Source organism: Triticum dicoccoides, chromosome 5A (assembly GCF_002162155.2).
Source record: "Triticum dicoccoides isolate Atlit2015 ecotype Zavitan chromosome 5A, WEW_v2.0, whole genome shotgun sequence".
NCBI lineage: Eukaryota > Viridiplantae > Streptophyta > Magnoliopsida > Poales > Poaceae > Triticum > Triticum dicoccoides.
The window spans coordinates 46,916,877-46,931,203 of NC_041388.1; the positions used below are offsets into that span (position 1 = coordinate 46,916,877).

The 14,327-nt window shown below is 42.9% G+C and overlaps 2 long non-coding RNA genes across 5 annotated transcripts; both read right to left on the bottom strand.

The window, feature by feature from the left end:
* Window positions 1-384: 384 nt before the first annotated feature.
* On the bottom strand, window positions 385-8,669 carry LOC119299054. Its single transcript, XR_005146062.1, has 13 exons — window positions 5,087-8,669; window positions 4,888-5,001; window positions 4,412-4,588; window positions 4,131-4,322; window positions 3,897-3,984; window positions 3,364-3,415; window positions 3,231-3,274; window positions 3,042-3,104; window positions 2,048-2,152; window positions 1,576-1,861; window positions 1,342-1,489; window positions 1,091-1,248; window positions 385-990 (listed from the first exon to the last, which is right to left on the bottom strand). It is a non-coding gene; the product is annotated as an uncharacterized LOC119299054 (long non-coding RNA).
* Window positions 8,670-12,411: 3,742 nt separating this feature from the next.
* On the bottom strand, window positions 12,412-13,873 carry LOC119299055. 4 transcript variants are annotated; one of them, XR_005146065.1, is made up of 5 exons: window positions 13,466-13,873; window positions 13,134-13,399; window positions 12,987-13,051; window positions 12,641-12,903; window positions 12,412-12,555 (listed from the first exon to the last, which is right to left on the bottom strand). It is a non-coding gene; the product is annotated as an uncharacterized LOC119299055 (long non-coding RNA). The 4 variants fall into 4 exon arrangements; XR_005146066.1 differs by having other exon boundaries at window positions 12,635-12,903; XR_005146064.1 differs by having other exon boundaries at window positions 12,412-12,903; window positions 13,134-13,388.
* Between the last annotated feature and the right edge of the window lie 454 nt (window positions 13,874-14,327).

Below are 14,327 nucleotides of genomic sequence, written 5' to 3' on the forward strand. Positions count from 1 at the left end.
CCCCGTATCTCTTCCCTGGGGGAGGCCTAGTAATTCAGCTGGGGAAAGGGAATTGACAAATGAGAAAAACTGTTGCGTTCGTTTTGCATGTCCCACACGAAAAAATCCATGAAAATCATCGTCAATCCTTGTTAAATAAGCCTTCAACAGCTTACAGACCTGCCGATATAAGAGGAGACGCCAACAAGTTCTGATTCCTTGTAGCTTTTCCCATCATTGATCCAGATGTATTCCACTGTCTATTTTCATTTTTCTCCCTTCACCTATGACATATCAATTTGTCTCATTTTCCTCGCTCCCTTTGCTTGCAGATCGTGAACAAGAGACATCAAAAGGCCATGGGTGGTTAGCGATCCTTTGGTTTGTTCCCTTTTATCCTGTTTGTTGACAAGAGGGAGTATATGATTTATTTATTTAAAGATTAATTTCTTATCAAATTCCCACAAGCAATTCTCAACCAGCACCAAATGTGGGATTAGGACTAATAGTCCACTTCCCAATTCCAATCCCTTACAAACTCCCTTTTATAAACTCCCATTCCCTTTCCCTCAAACTACCAAACAGGCTGCAAGGAACGTGTAATAGATGCACACAGAAGAGAAATAATCCGCAAGGGAGGTATGGCATTAGCCGCTCCCCGGTTTTGTACCAATGCCCAGCCTGTACACAAAGAATAAACCAATGTACAACTCAGATCAAGGCTCTGATTCGTGTCACCGGGGACTGCATATTTTCCAGCTTGTCGGTCAGCTGCCTGATGTCCTTGGCACGGCTCTCATCTTCCCCGCAGGGACGCACATCTGGCCTTCGATTCAGAAATGCCACTCTGTAGCGAGGTGATTGTCGCTTCCAGGGCCTCTTTGGACGCCGCATTTGAGACTGCGTGAAACACTGGAGTCCCAGGAGTCCTAGGGGTGCCGACACTGTTCTGAAAATTGTTCCACCTGCCGGGCCTGCTAGTTGAAAAAATGTTGTCCATACCTCCAGTTCCTGCAGTAGCACGAGTTTGTAAGACACTTGAAACCTCATTAAAAGAGCAACACAAAAAATAATGTGAAGCCCAGGGCATGTAAAGTAGTTCATTCCATACCTAGGTTCCTCAGCTATTTGATGGTTCCCTGGCTAAGAGACTTATCAAACTTAAGGGGCCCGAGAATTCCAACAGTGGTCCTCCCCGTTGCATCACCTTCAGATCTGCAAATCATGGAAAAGGTGCTCCAGCTCTTCTTTTTTTGCCACGGCCTCAATCTGCATGTTCAAATGGATATAAGTAGTTGAGGTATCTAGTAACAGTGTATTCCCAACAGGTTTTGACAAAAATATTGAAAGAAGTATTCCTACCGGTTCTTTAACTGAGAACTTTACATTATCCATCATCCACTTTGCATTCCCAGTTTCCCACCGCCTAATTGATCTTTATTTAATTTTCCATTCCAATGAATTGATTTCTCAAGCGAGGTCTTATTGCCTGTAAACCTTCAATTCCAGCCTGAAGGTACCACCAAATATCTGCCTATCAGAATACAGAGGAGAGTAACAAATCAAAATACAGAATTATAGAAGCCATGGATATACCGTAAATCGCTCCACTGGAAATGTTCTTTCATCCAGCACCTTCTCTGCACCTCCCAAGTTAGGTCGGTCACTACTATTGGCTGACACGTGCAGATTCCTGAAGGTTTATGCCAGCATTTATCATCCCTACCAATAGGATCACCACTACGAGGGGAAGACCAATCCCGTGCTTCTTTTGTCCCTTCAAGTGCGAACAACCAGTTTCTTAACAGAACTGACACAACAAGATCATCTGGCACCCCAAGATCAAACGTTGAATTGCTGTCATTGTCTTCGGATCTTCCTTCTGTAATATTAGGGGGTAAGGTGAAATGAGAAACACTTTACACACAAAAGAAAGGAATAAAACAAGAAACGGAAGATCTTCCTCCTCCATGTGAAATAAGGACTTGGAACATTTCTCTGTTATTGTTTCAGTAGTAATAGTAACCAAAGTAGAGCTTTTACAATCTAGAAAGTTGCAAATGCTTACCTTCCTTGTCAGTGACGTGAGATGGTGTGAAAAGTTTCCCAAGTGGACCACAAGATAAATCATTCAGTCCTCTCAAGAGGCCTTCTCCTGGACTACCATCATGTCCTGTAATACCGAAACGATGCAGTAAAGACTCAGTATACCTTAGTCCACCTCTGCATCTAACGGAACAGATAGATCAAACTCTTTGAGAGAAAACGACAGGTTGTTAAATGAGCAATCAGGAAATGTGGCACTGTGATTGGGCACAACTCCATCAGCTAATAATGAGGCAATTCTTAAACAGGATTGTTCCTGAAAGGTCACTAAAATGCAAAATTACAGGCAATATTTAATCAAACAGAAAAGTTGAACATTATGTTCCACTGTTAATGTTGAAGAAGACACACCGTAAGAGGCTAGCATGTGATGAGTGTTTTCGAAGCACACTTTGGAGGTGATGGAGAGGTGTGGTCTCAAGACGATAAAATGAAAAGAAAGAAATTCCAGCAGCGAATTCCAAGAATTGATTCCCAAATGGATAAATTGGAGGACAAATGTTTTAACCTGATAAAGTAACATAATAGACTAGGCCCTGAGACGGTCGATAACTTGATATGATTCCAGCAGTAGTACAAAAACGAAGGCATAATCAGTATTCACCCGAATCAGGCATAGGCAAAGATTCTGGTGGAACAGCTTGTATAAATGGTTGTATCGATGTCCATGGAGGACGGAAAAATGTGTCGACATAGAAATAATATTCACACATGAGAGACAGCAAAGGTGTGTATTCCTAACAGGTTTTGACAAAAATATTGAAAGAAGTATTATATCCATAGCTCAAGTAAAATCCCTATCACGGTTATATCAGAAGTTAACATTGCCAAAGTAACATAAGAAGTGCATAGATATAAATTGTACTGGATTTCCATCTAATTTAACAGTGTAAGTAATGACTATAAACTTCATGACTTGTGTAGTTTCGTCACTATAAACAAGGTATGTATCTTACCTCAGAAACAGCCCAGCAACCTTTATGCAAGACAAGTTTTTTTAACTCTCCCTGTCTGAAATGCTACCCTTCAAAAATAATGAGAAAAACACTAGGTGACTACAATACAAAAATTCTCTGACAAGAAAGCCTGAATAGTATGTAATCAGAGAAGCGTACAGTACTCAATAGACAAGCAAAAAAATGTACCCATGAGAAGAACAGTGATTGCATTAGAAGTTCAGGCTAAAACTCTGTTGACGCAAACAAAATTTCAACAAACAAGTCACTATAGATGTCTATAAATAGCATATTCAAAGTTGATTGGGCTGCTAGTCCTTACCAGCATCTTCAATGCAAAGGAACTCTGTTTACCATGGAAGATCCTGTTGCTTCTGCATGTTGGCAAAATAGGAGAAGGAAAAGAGTAAGAATGCAAAGAATATCCATATGTGTTATTTCTGATAATTCTACTACATAGAATGCAACCATAAAAACTACATGAGAAAAGAAACCTGTAGAGACTTTGGATCTAAATCTGCTCTATCTAAGCACGCAGATACCCCAGTCGTGAATCAAAGAAAGGCCAATAAACCTGACAAAAATGCCTTTCAGGTTTGACTAATACAAACAGAAACTGAGCGACAAGCTAAAGTTTTATGGTCAAACTATTACAAGGTTCACTTAAAGCAGGACAGAGAGCTTCAGTAACATGCAGCTGAACCTCTAGGACAAGTGGACTGTTCTGCTCCGTTCGTTGCAGAGTTATCTGATGCTCGACAAAATTTATAAGCGAGGAAGCCAAGACATGCCGAACTAACGTCAAGTAACAAATTCTTAAAGTTGACAAATCATATTCGAGACAGAGACACTCACATTAGAATCCCCTGATATTCCTGCCAAAAACTTTTCACCGCCAAAGAACATTTGCTTTGCACCATCATCTCCTCGCTTGTTATCTTGACTGCTTGAAGAGTTAAATTAGCATGGATTGATTGAAAATACATGCAACTCAACAGGAGGTATTTAAATTCGAAGATACAAAAATACAATAATGTTGCTCAGTTGCAACTCAAAAGTCATTGCATCAGATAAGCGTAATTGTGTTACCTTTAGGTCTTGACATATATCAATAGTTCTCAAAAGACAAATTATATCAGAATGAGCATCAACAAATCCTCGGAGAGTAAGGGAAGGGTTGAGATGCCAGGGATAGTTCATTAGACTGCTATTTTTACTGTCCTTCAATAAAGCAGGGAATACACATGACAATACTTCATAATGGAGGAGATTGTATGCAGTCTGCAAACAAGGAATAAATTTCCAGGTAAGTGAGAAATATGCAGTATTTGGAGAAAAGAGTTCTGCAGTTCTAGGAACAGAAAATATACATTGATTTGGCTAACGCCAAGAAGTAAGACGTTTGGACAATGACTGAGTGGGTAGTCCAGCAGCGGTCGCACTAATGTTGCATAGCCAAGGTCAGCAAGCTGGCATAACACCTCCAAAAGGTCTAGGCAGTACCAAGCCTGATTGCCTTGGATATGATTAGCCAAGTCTGGAAATACCTAACGAAGATTTTAAAAGAAGGTTAGAAGTATGTGGAATACAAGATGCTTACTACGTTTGACCCCAAAAAAAAGATGTTTACTACGAGTAAGACAAGCTGACAGGATATAGAAAATACGAGCTTCCTAGAAGAATGTTTAAATGTTTCAAGAATGATAATTGCCCTTCTAAATTCTTCCACAGTGACCCACAGATGGCATGAAGCGGAAATGGATCATGTATGATTCAATGAACTAGTCAACTACACGCTCAGGAATTTAGTTAATTCAGTTCCAGGAACTATAACGCATGTACATACCTTGCAAGCCCGAGAATATATAGACATCAATAGACGGAAAGCCCCTTCATCAGGGATACTGAAACCCTCGTGGTCCAGGTTTTCCATTACACTTGTCCAATTTGTTCGTGTGGCCTAAGTTTGCAACCATAAACAGGTTATTGGATCATTAAAAGGAAGAAAGGAAACAACAGCCAAATATAACAAAAAGGAAACTCACAATTTCATTGATAGAGTCCACGAGAACATTGATATCCCACGCCGTTGACTGAAATGAGTCATTTGTTTGGCTGTTGCCAAAAGCCGAAATGAATGTTGAATATGTGTTATGAGCCTCACCAAGACCAGCGGCAGTAGTAACAACAGCCCCAAGTCAGGGTTGGGTAAAAGATCAACTGAAAGTAACTGCCATTCCAATTTCTGTGAATTTAAACAAAAAATATGGGAGATCAGAAACTATGTATACTATTCTTCATTGATTATGTCCTAGTACATTAGGTAACAGCACAAGAAGACATTTATTTGCTCGGATAAACTAGGAGAGTATCAAACGATGAAAGCATAAATGAATCCTGTGCTGCTGGAGAAATCCCTTGCTTCTTTCAAATTTACAACCTATATAAATGATATTTCAATCAAGTGGCTGAAAACAATGATTTTACAAGTTCAAGTGCAACTTTAATCTAGCAAGAATACCTGCCATTTTTCGTTTTTTTAGACTACTAGGAGGGCCAAAGCCCCCCCTCCCCCGCGGTTCCATTGCTTTAACGAAACCAGAGATAGAGAGAACAAAAGCACCTACAGCGCGTCCAAAGGGAAAACTAAAAACATCTAGCAAAGTTCTACTGATTATTACAGCTCATAAGGCCACAGCCTGAGCAGATTGAAAAGCAAAAACTAAAGCTAAATTAAAAACAAGAAAGATGACAATCAAGGAAACGATTGGAATGGAGTTAGGTTCATAGCCGAAATCCATCTTCATTTCCAGACTGTTTCAGCCCCCTTCTTCTTCTTCAGAGGGGATTGTGTTGGAGAAGCAGTAAGATCTAGCGGCGTAGTTGGGCTGGACACCACATGCTTGAGGTTCCAATCTCTTCTGGGAGGAGAGGAAGGTTCCTTGCCATCTGCAGGTTTTGAAACCAGCGACAGCTTGTTGAGCATTGACCTCTCCAGCCCCTATGCATTGCCCAGCTGCGTCACTAGATCAGCCCACCCCCAGCCTGAAGGGGGTTAGTAACTTTGTATGAGCTGATTTATCATATTGGAGATTTTTTTTCACCCCCTCCAAATGATGTTTTTTGAAAAGGATCATCCACCGCCTGATAGTCACCTCTATCATACACCAAACTCTATTCATGTCAGTCCACATGGCATTTTTGAAGATATGGGTATTTCCAATCTTCCATATACTCCATAAAGCACATGCACAGACAGAATTAATAGCAGCGTGATTCTTACTAGCAGGCCAGTATCTGGCAATTGAAAGGAAGTCATCTCCCAGACTAATTCCAAAGAAATTGGAGATGTGTTGCCACATGTTTTTAGCGACCACACAATCAAAGAAAAGTTGTGTAATAGTTTCTTGTTCTGAACAGAAGACACACTCAGGAGGGTTTTCAATCCCCCTCTTACTGAGATTGTCTTTTGTCATAAGTTTATTGTGGGATAAAAGCCATAAGAAAACCTGCACTCTTGGGGGCACCACAATAGACCAAATTGAGGGAATAAAGATAGGTTTAACCCCTCTAAAGTTAATAATACTGTAGAGGGAACCAGTAGTATATTTGCCTTTAGCTTCATATTGCCAAATGAGAGCATCTTCACAATCAGTATAGGTAATTCCCAAGATGATCTGCTCTAGGCAGTACCGATCTTCCATCATGGCAGGGTTAAAGATCCTACGAAAAGTAAGTTTGACGTTTTGACCATCCCAAACATCAGCTACAGGCACACACTGTTGGTGACAAATAGAATATAGAGGCCAAAATTGAACAGATAAAGGGGAGGCGCCAAACCAATTGTCCTCCCAAAACCTGATCTTGGTCCCTTTTCCTACAGTCCATCTATGACCAAATTTAAGAGCCTTAGCTGCCCAAAGCACCCCATTTTTCGTTTTTTGTGTACAGTACAAAATTACGGAATGTTATATCTGCCAGCGGAGGTGACCTGAAAAGAAATTAGGAATTAAAATTCCTGTTCTAAACGATGCATCCAATTTTACTCGCTAAACAAACAATACGAAAAAACTGAATACGCAAGTAAGTCACTAGAAAAGCCCTAAAGGTATTTCAGGACAAAAAAAAAGGTTTAGCCCCATTTGTCATCAGAAATAGAACTGAATATGCAAATAAGTATTCAGGCTTTCCAGGTGTTTCCAATACCAGGTCCACAATACTACTTGTACAGTCATGACATCTGCAATCTAAGCCCAGTATAGCATATTACTTCAGATTTTGTAAGAGTGTATTGCTTCAATAAATTTGCATGTGTAAGAAACTGTTGTACAATTATATAAACTTATTAGTAAAACAACAGGTGCAGACATTCACACACAGGAAAAAACAGAACATAAAGCAGAAAACAGAGCCTAGAAATATTGAAATTAGCTATGATGAATAACATGAACTATCTGGATGATTTAACAATATAATCATCATTCTAACAGAAGCAACTCTGAGTGAAGGCCTTACAGATAAGATAATTTTTTTGAATGTGTAAGTACCTATTACTGAACATCAAATGCAGGAGTTAATTGCAGAAAACCACCACATTTAAGGCATCGATTGAAGAAAACCACCTAGTCACTAATTTTGTGCAAAAATCACCGCGTTTCTAGTAAACCTTCTGCAAAATGCACTGATCAGGTGATTTAGCCCATTTAATCATTTTCTGACAGGTGGGACCGGACTCTAAGAAGCTGACTTGTCAAACAAATTACATACACATCCCTGGATCTAAAAACAAAAAGCAATCAAGCCCCTGTTCTTGATCTGATCCCCTGCTCCCGATCGATTTGATCCCCAGCTCCCGCTCTGAACGCCTCCCACTGGTCCGGCGGTGGACGCCGCCGGCCACTTCCTCTCCGGGCTGCCACCACTGAGAGCCGGGGGAAACGTGGCGTGAGGACGGGATGGACGGTGAGCGTGGCCGACGCCACTCCTGCTCGCGCCGTGCGGCGGGCATAGCTACTCGCGTCCATCCGGTGTGCCTCCCCGTCACCTAGCCGGCGCCGATGCAGGTGAGCAGCAAGGGCGGCGGCGGCTTGAGCTCCGGCCGCGGCAAGGGGCCCTCCCTCACCAGTCACCACGCCAACGCGGGCCAAGGAGCGGGGATTGGGAGGCCGGCGCCGACGCCAGGGAGCGAGGGGGAGGAGGAGGAAACGAGCTCCTTGCGGAAGAACTTGGCGCCGGCGAGCTTTTGTGCGTGGAAACGTTGAACTCCGTGGTCGACACGCAGCCACCGCGGAACCTGCGGGGCGGCGGCGGCGCCGCCTCCCGCACGTCGTCCTGCCGGCCGCCGCCGTCTTCCGTCGCCTCCGGCGACAAGAGCCTCTCCGCCGGCAACTGGCGCGCAGCCGCCCCTCCGTGCACTGCTGGCCCTCGTGGTTGCGGAGATGGCCGGCCGCTCCGCCCAGCGCGTCGCTCCGGCGTCCCTGGCCAAGCAGCGCGGTGGAGGCCAGGAACCCGACGCCCAGCGCGTCTCTGCTCGGGATGTGGGGGGGCTGATTGCTTTTGTGGTTTAGATCAAGGGGTGTGTGTGTAAAATATTTGCTCTTATAATCTGGTCCCACTTGTAAGAAAGTGGTTAAATGAGACAAATCAACTGATCAGTGCAATTTGTAAAAAGTTTACTAAAAACACGGTGATTTTTACACAAAATTAGATGGTTTTTTACAATTAACTCTCAAATGCAGTGAAACCAACCTTATCAGCATATTCATATCTAGTGCTTTTAAAGAAGTTGAGAAAAGAACATCAGTTACCTAATGGTCATATGATGGTACAAAATCACAACTTGATAGAGCTGGAAAGATTTTCTGAACACTTCTGCTTCGAAACACCCCCCTAAACACGTGAACGGTCCAGATTAATCGATACATCTTCATAAGTAAGGGCATGATGGTCATATATTAGAAATCATTCATCCGCTGTATACGATGTAGAGTGAGCTGGGCCAGCCCATCTTTCCCTTCTTTTTTTCTAATTTTAAATCGCGAAAAAATATGAGCCTGAGAGGAATCGAACCAGGTTCTTCCTCATACATAATTCGACGTGATGACCAACCGGCGACTTGAGCACTTGTGTTTAGGTAGTTCTGTCTTGTCTTTTTCTTCCTTGCTCTTTCCTGATTCTGATTTCCTTTTTTTCTTAGTTTTTCAAACGTTTTTTCTGGTTTTCATTTCCTTTTTTTTTCTTTTTCGTTTTCTTTTCCTTTTTATGTTCCTTTTTGTTTTACTTTTTCTTTTGAATGTGCAAACTTTTCAGTTTCCTTTAAAAAATCAATGAACCTTTTTTTAATATTGATGAACTATTTTCAAAGTCGATGAACTTTATTCAAGATTGATGATTTTTTTTCTAAACTGATGAATCTTTCTCAAGATGAATGATTTCCTTTTTAGAGTAGATGATTTTTAAGATGAATGATTTCTTTTTCCGAGCATGATTCAAGATGAATCTTTATTCATTTCCTGCAAAAGTTGAGTAGAGATTTATTTTTTTCTAAATTGATGAATCTTTATTCAGGATGAATGATTTCTCAAGATGAATAAAGATTTTGTTTCTAAATTGATGAATCCTTCTGGCAACCGAACACCCTTCATTGAACATGGTCTAGTTTTGGACATTCTTGAAATGACCCCAACTTTTGCAGGAAGGTGGGCATTGCCCATGGTAGGCACCAGTGATAGGTTTGAATGATTTCTGACACCGCATGCAACTTCCGACACGCCCGATCATTTATCGGTCTTTTCTCATCAGAAAAACTCCAAAAAATGTAGAACTTGTTGAAAATCCAAACAACTTGGCATGGTGTCTTGAATTGGTCATACAAGGCCATGAAAAAATTGGGGCCATTTCAAGGATGTCAAGAAAAACAACGTGCTCTCAAAGAGAGCCTTCTGGCAACCGAACACCCTTCATTGAACATGGTCTAGTTTTGGACATTCTTGAAATAACCACAACTTTTGCAAGAAGATGGGCATTGCCCATGGTAGGCATCAGTGATACGATTGAATGATTTTTGACACCGTATGCAAGTTGCGACACGTCCGATCATTTATTGGTCTTTTTTCACCAGAAAAACTCCAGAAAATGCAGAATTTGTTGAGAATCCAAACAACTTGGCATGGTCCCTTGAATTGGTCATACAAGGCCATGAAAAAATTAGGGCAATTTCAAGGATGTCGAGAAACAATGTGCTCTCAAAGAGAGCCTTCTTGCAACCGAACACTCTTCATTGAATATGGTATAGTTTTGGACATTTTTGAAATAACCCCAAATTTTTTAAGTATGTGAGCATGCCCATGGTAGACATCCATGTCAAGTTTGAATTATTTCTGACATTGTATGCAAGTCGCGACACGTCCGACCATTTATTGACCTTTTTTGGCCGAGAAAACTCCAAAAAACGCAAAATTCATCAAAAAAACAAAAAAAAACTTGGCATGGTGCATTTAGTTGGCCATACAAGGTCATCTAAAAAATTGGGGCAATTTCATGGATGTCGAAACACAACGTGCTCTCAGGCGGAGCTTTCTGACCTACCTGAATACACTCATTTGAACATGGTCTGTTTTTAGATATCCTTCAAATGACCACAACTTTTCCAAGAAGTTGAGCATGCACATGGTAGGCATCTATGTTAGGTTTGAACTATTTTCGACAGTGTATGCAAGTTGCCACATGTCCGAGCATTTATTTTCTTTTTTTTACCGAGAAAACTCTAGAAAATGCAAAAATTATTGAAAACCAAAACAACTTGCCATGGTGTCTTGAATTGGCCATACAAGGCCATGGGGATAATTGGGGCCATTTAATGGATGTCTATTTTTGGATACGCTTGCAATAACCCAACTTTTGCAAGCAGGTGGGCCTACCCATGGTAGGAATCCATGCCAAGTTTGAACGATTTTCGACACTGTATGTAAGTTGCGACACTTTTGGCAATTTATCGCCCTTTTTTGACAAAGAAAGCTCCAGAAAATGTAAAATTTGTAAAAAATCAAAAAACCTTGGCATGGTGCCTTGAATTGTTGCCAGTGAAAAAAATTAGGTCATTGGACGGATGTCGAGAAAAAACATGCTCCCAAACGGAGCCTTCTGACCTACCCCGACACCCTACGTTGAACATGGTGATTTTTCTACACGAATACAAAAAAAAATCGAGCAAATTCAAAAAAAATGTTTCAAATTTTTGTTCGTATTTTTCTTGAAATCCCAAATTTAATAGTGATTTTCCTAAAATGTTAAAATAAAAATGCTCGGGTTCAAAATTTTGTTAGCTCTTTGTAAAAATGTTTGTGTTTTGACATTATGAGCAATTTGAAAATACAAAAACATTCCGAGGAATTCATAAAATGTTCGCATTTTGAAATAATTGTTCATAGTTTCAGAAAATGTCCGTGTTTTCAGTTTTGTTCCTTATATTAAGAAAATGTTCATATTTAAAAAAATTGTTTGTAGTTTCAAGAAATGTTCTCACTTTCAATTATGCTCTTCTTTTTTAAAACAAAGTGTGAGGGTCTGAAACATTGTTCACAAAAGGTTTGAGTTTAAAAAAAATATGTTCCCAGATTTTGAAAATGTTTGGGTTAAAAAAAATTACTTTGTGAAACAGAAATTCACATACGAAATTTCAAAAAAATAGATCGTTTTGGACTAGAGCTTGTGTGTTAGATCCGCGCACCCATTTATCTATTTGTGAATTGGTGTTAAAATGTTGCCGCTTTCACTAATTCTTTAGGCGTGGCAGTCTGTAGCATTTGAGTTAGGCAGCCGAAGTGGCTAGCAGCGGTCGGAATTATATGGCTGGTCGTGAGTTCGAATACCCATGTAGGGCGTAATTTTTGTTGATTTTCCAGCGCAAATGGGCCGGCCCAGGTTAGCTGTGCCTGTGTCGTATTCCAGCGTAGAGGAGGTCCTCCGAACGTATGGCATATCCATCCTACATACAAAACTGGATACGATTTGTCAAAAGTCTAAATTACCCTTTATACGCTTTGTGAGGGGGTGTGTACCGAAGCATTCCTCTGTTCTGAATCATCCTTCTCTACAAGCATGAGATCAAGTTTATCAAAGTTCACAACAATTGGCTCCACTTGCACATTTGGTGGTACTGATGGCAGCCATAATGATAAACAAGAGAATCTAAATGCATTTGCCATGCAGAACTACCGACAACCATAAGGTCGAGGTTAACTAAAAGTCACGAACTTCACTACAACGTCAATATAAGCGCGAGACCACCCTTCCATAAGTTACACAACTGTGACTACACGCAAGAAACCAACAACAGAAACAATTCCATGCCAATGCTAATCTGACTGTATAGCATAACCCTCGAACCATAATTTAACCATACCAACTAACATTTCAGTACAAATTTATAACCCGCGACTAAATTAGTAACTATGGCAGTTGAATCTGCAGCTTCAACACAATTTCTAGCACCGAGAAGCACAAGAGCCCCAACCTGACAGCATTATAAATAACAATTCAGCAGAATCCACACATTGACACTGAGACATAAACATGTGAGGAGGCGCCTTTACCGTTACCTGGAGCTTCCACCAACGGGCCCACATACCAGGTCCCATGATGAAGTCTACCCACCGAATTTTTAAGTGTTGAGCACTTACTTGCTAAACTCCCTGTCAGTACATGATAGCATATTATCATAGAAGGTGAGCAGCGTCTCGAGCATTTAGCTCTTCATGCTTTAATCCTGCCTTCTTCGGAAATTTATCTCCCATTTCACCTTCCACCTCTGTCCTAACGAACCCCACTTCAAGCTTAATTCCATGACATCTCTCAGAAAGAGCTGATCATTTGTCACAATTGTCCATGTGAATAAAATGTTTAACACTGGGTTCTATACTGCACTCATGAGCGAAAGAGATGTACCTCTGATGCTTGTTCTCCTCCCACGCCACCTGCAGTATCACGCGACTCATCTCCTGCTAAACGAGCTGCAGTGGCAACACAAAACTGCATACTGTTACCATCTATGTATACTGCCTTCTACAGAATACTAGTAATTATCTCACTCACCAGATCCTCCATCAGTTGTAGAATGCACCGATGATCTTTCCAACACAAGTCTTCCAGCTGATCTCGCCTACCTGAGGAAGGTCCAACAAATATACTCCCTTCGTAAACTAATATAAGAGCGTTTAGATCACTATTTTAGTAATCTAAGTGCTCTTATATTAGTTTACAGAGGGAGTATTGTACTAGACACAAGATGGACTCCTCATGTACCATGTCAGAGACACACTATGAAACCAATCCAGCGCCGGCGTCCCCCTGGACTTCTCCTGTGCAAGGTGCCATGAATGAGCGTTCGCAAGGGGGAGAGAGAGAGAATGAGGCCAGGGGCGCACCTGCCAACGGACTCCAGCACCGCAGCATGGGGCCGTGCTCCTCCCTCCGCTGCTGCTCATGACGAGGAGGGCTGGGGAATTGAGACGCGCACTGCTCGTGCCTCGTGGTGGCGTTCGGCAAAGGGGCGGGTCAGGAGCGTCGTACCCGTCACGGAGCGGGACGAAGAGATGGGGGCGGAGGCCGTCAGCCGAGGCCTGGGAGGCGAGAGCCGGGGAGTGAGGCGGTCGGTGGCGGCCTCGAAGGGGACGACGAACGCGGATTGCAGGAGGACGAGGATGTCCTCGCCGCCCGTGTCCATGATCGGCCTCCCTGCTGCGGCCGGGCGCCCCGTGCTGCGCCCCTCACCTTCCAATTCCCCCTCCAGCTCCCGATTCATGCCCCGACAGGTGAGATGAGGGGTGGATCAACGCGCGGCACGGTCCACCCGGTCGGCATGCCGCCCCGTGAGGTGCCGGTACGCCCAGGTAGCCGCGGCGAGGGTGGCGACGTAGAGCGCCGCGGCGGCCACCACGAGGAGCGCGAACGCTAACGGCACCCAGATGGGGCTGGTCAGCAACGCCAGCGGGCCGAGGAAGACGACCGCCACCACTGCGCCCCTGAGGGTCAGCCCCGCCAGCACCAGCAGGCAGCAGCGCCGCGCCGGCGATGAGCAGGGTCAGGAGGCCCACCACCTGCGTCGAGGTCGGGAGGTGCGCCTGCACGCGCTGCAGCAGCGTGTTGTCGATGGGTCGTCCAACTCTGTGTGCCCCGGCCGCCGCGCCGAGGCCACGCCGCCCTCGCCGTGCCGATCCGCCATGGAAGGAGAGTGTGTGTGAGGGAGCTAGCCTAGGACTGGGAGGAGGGGCGAGGAAGGGTGCCGGT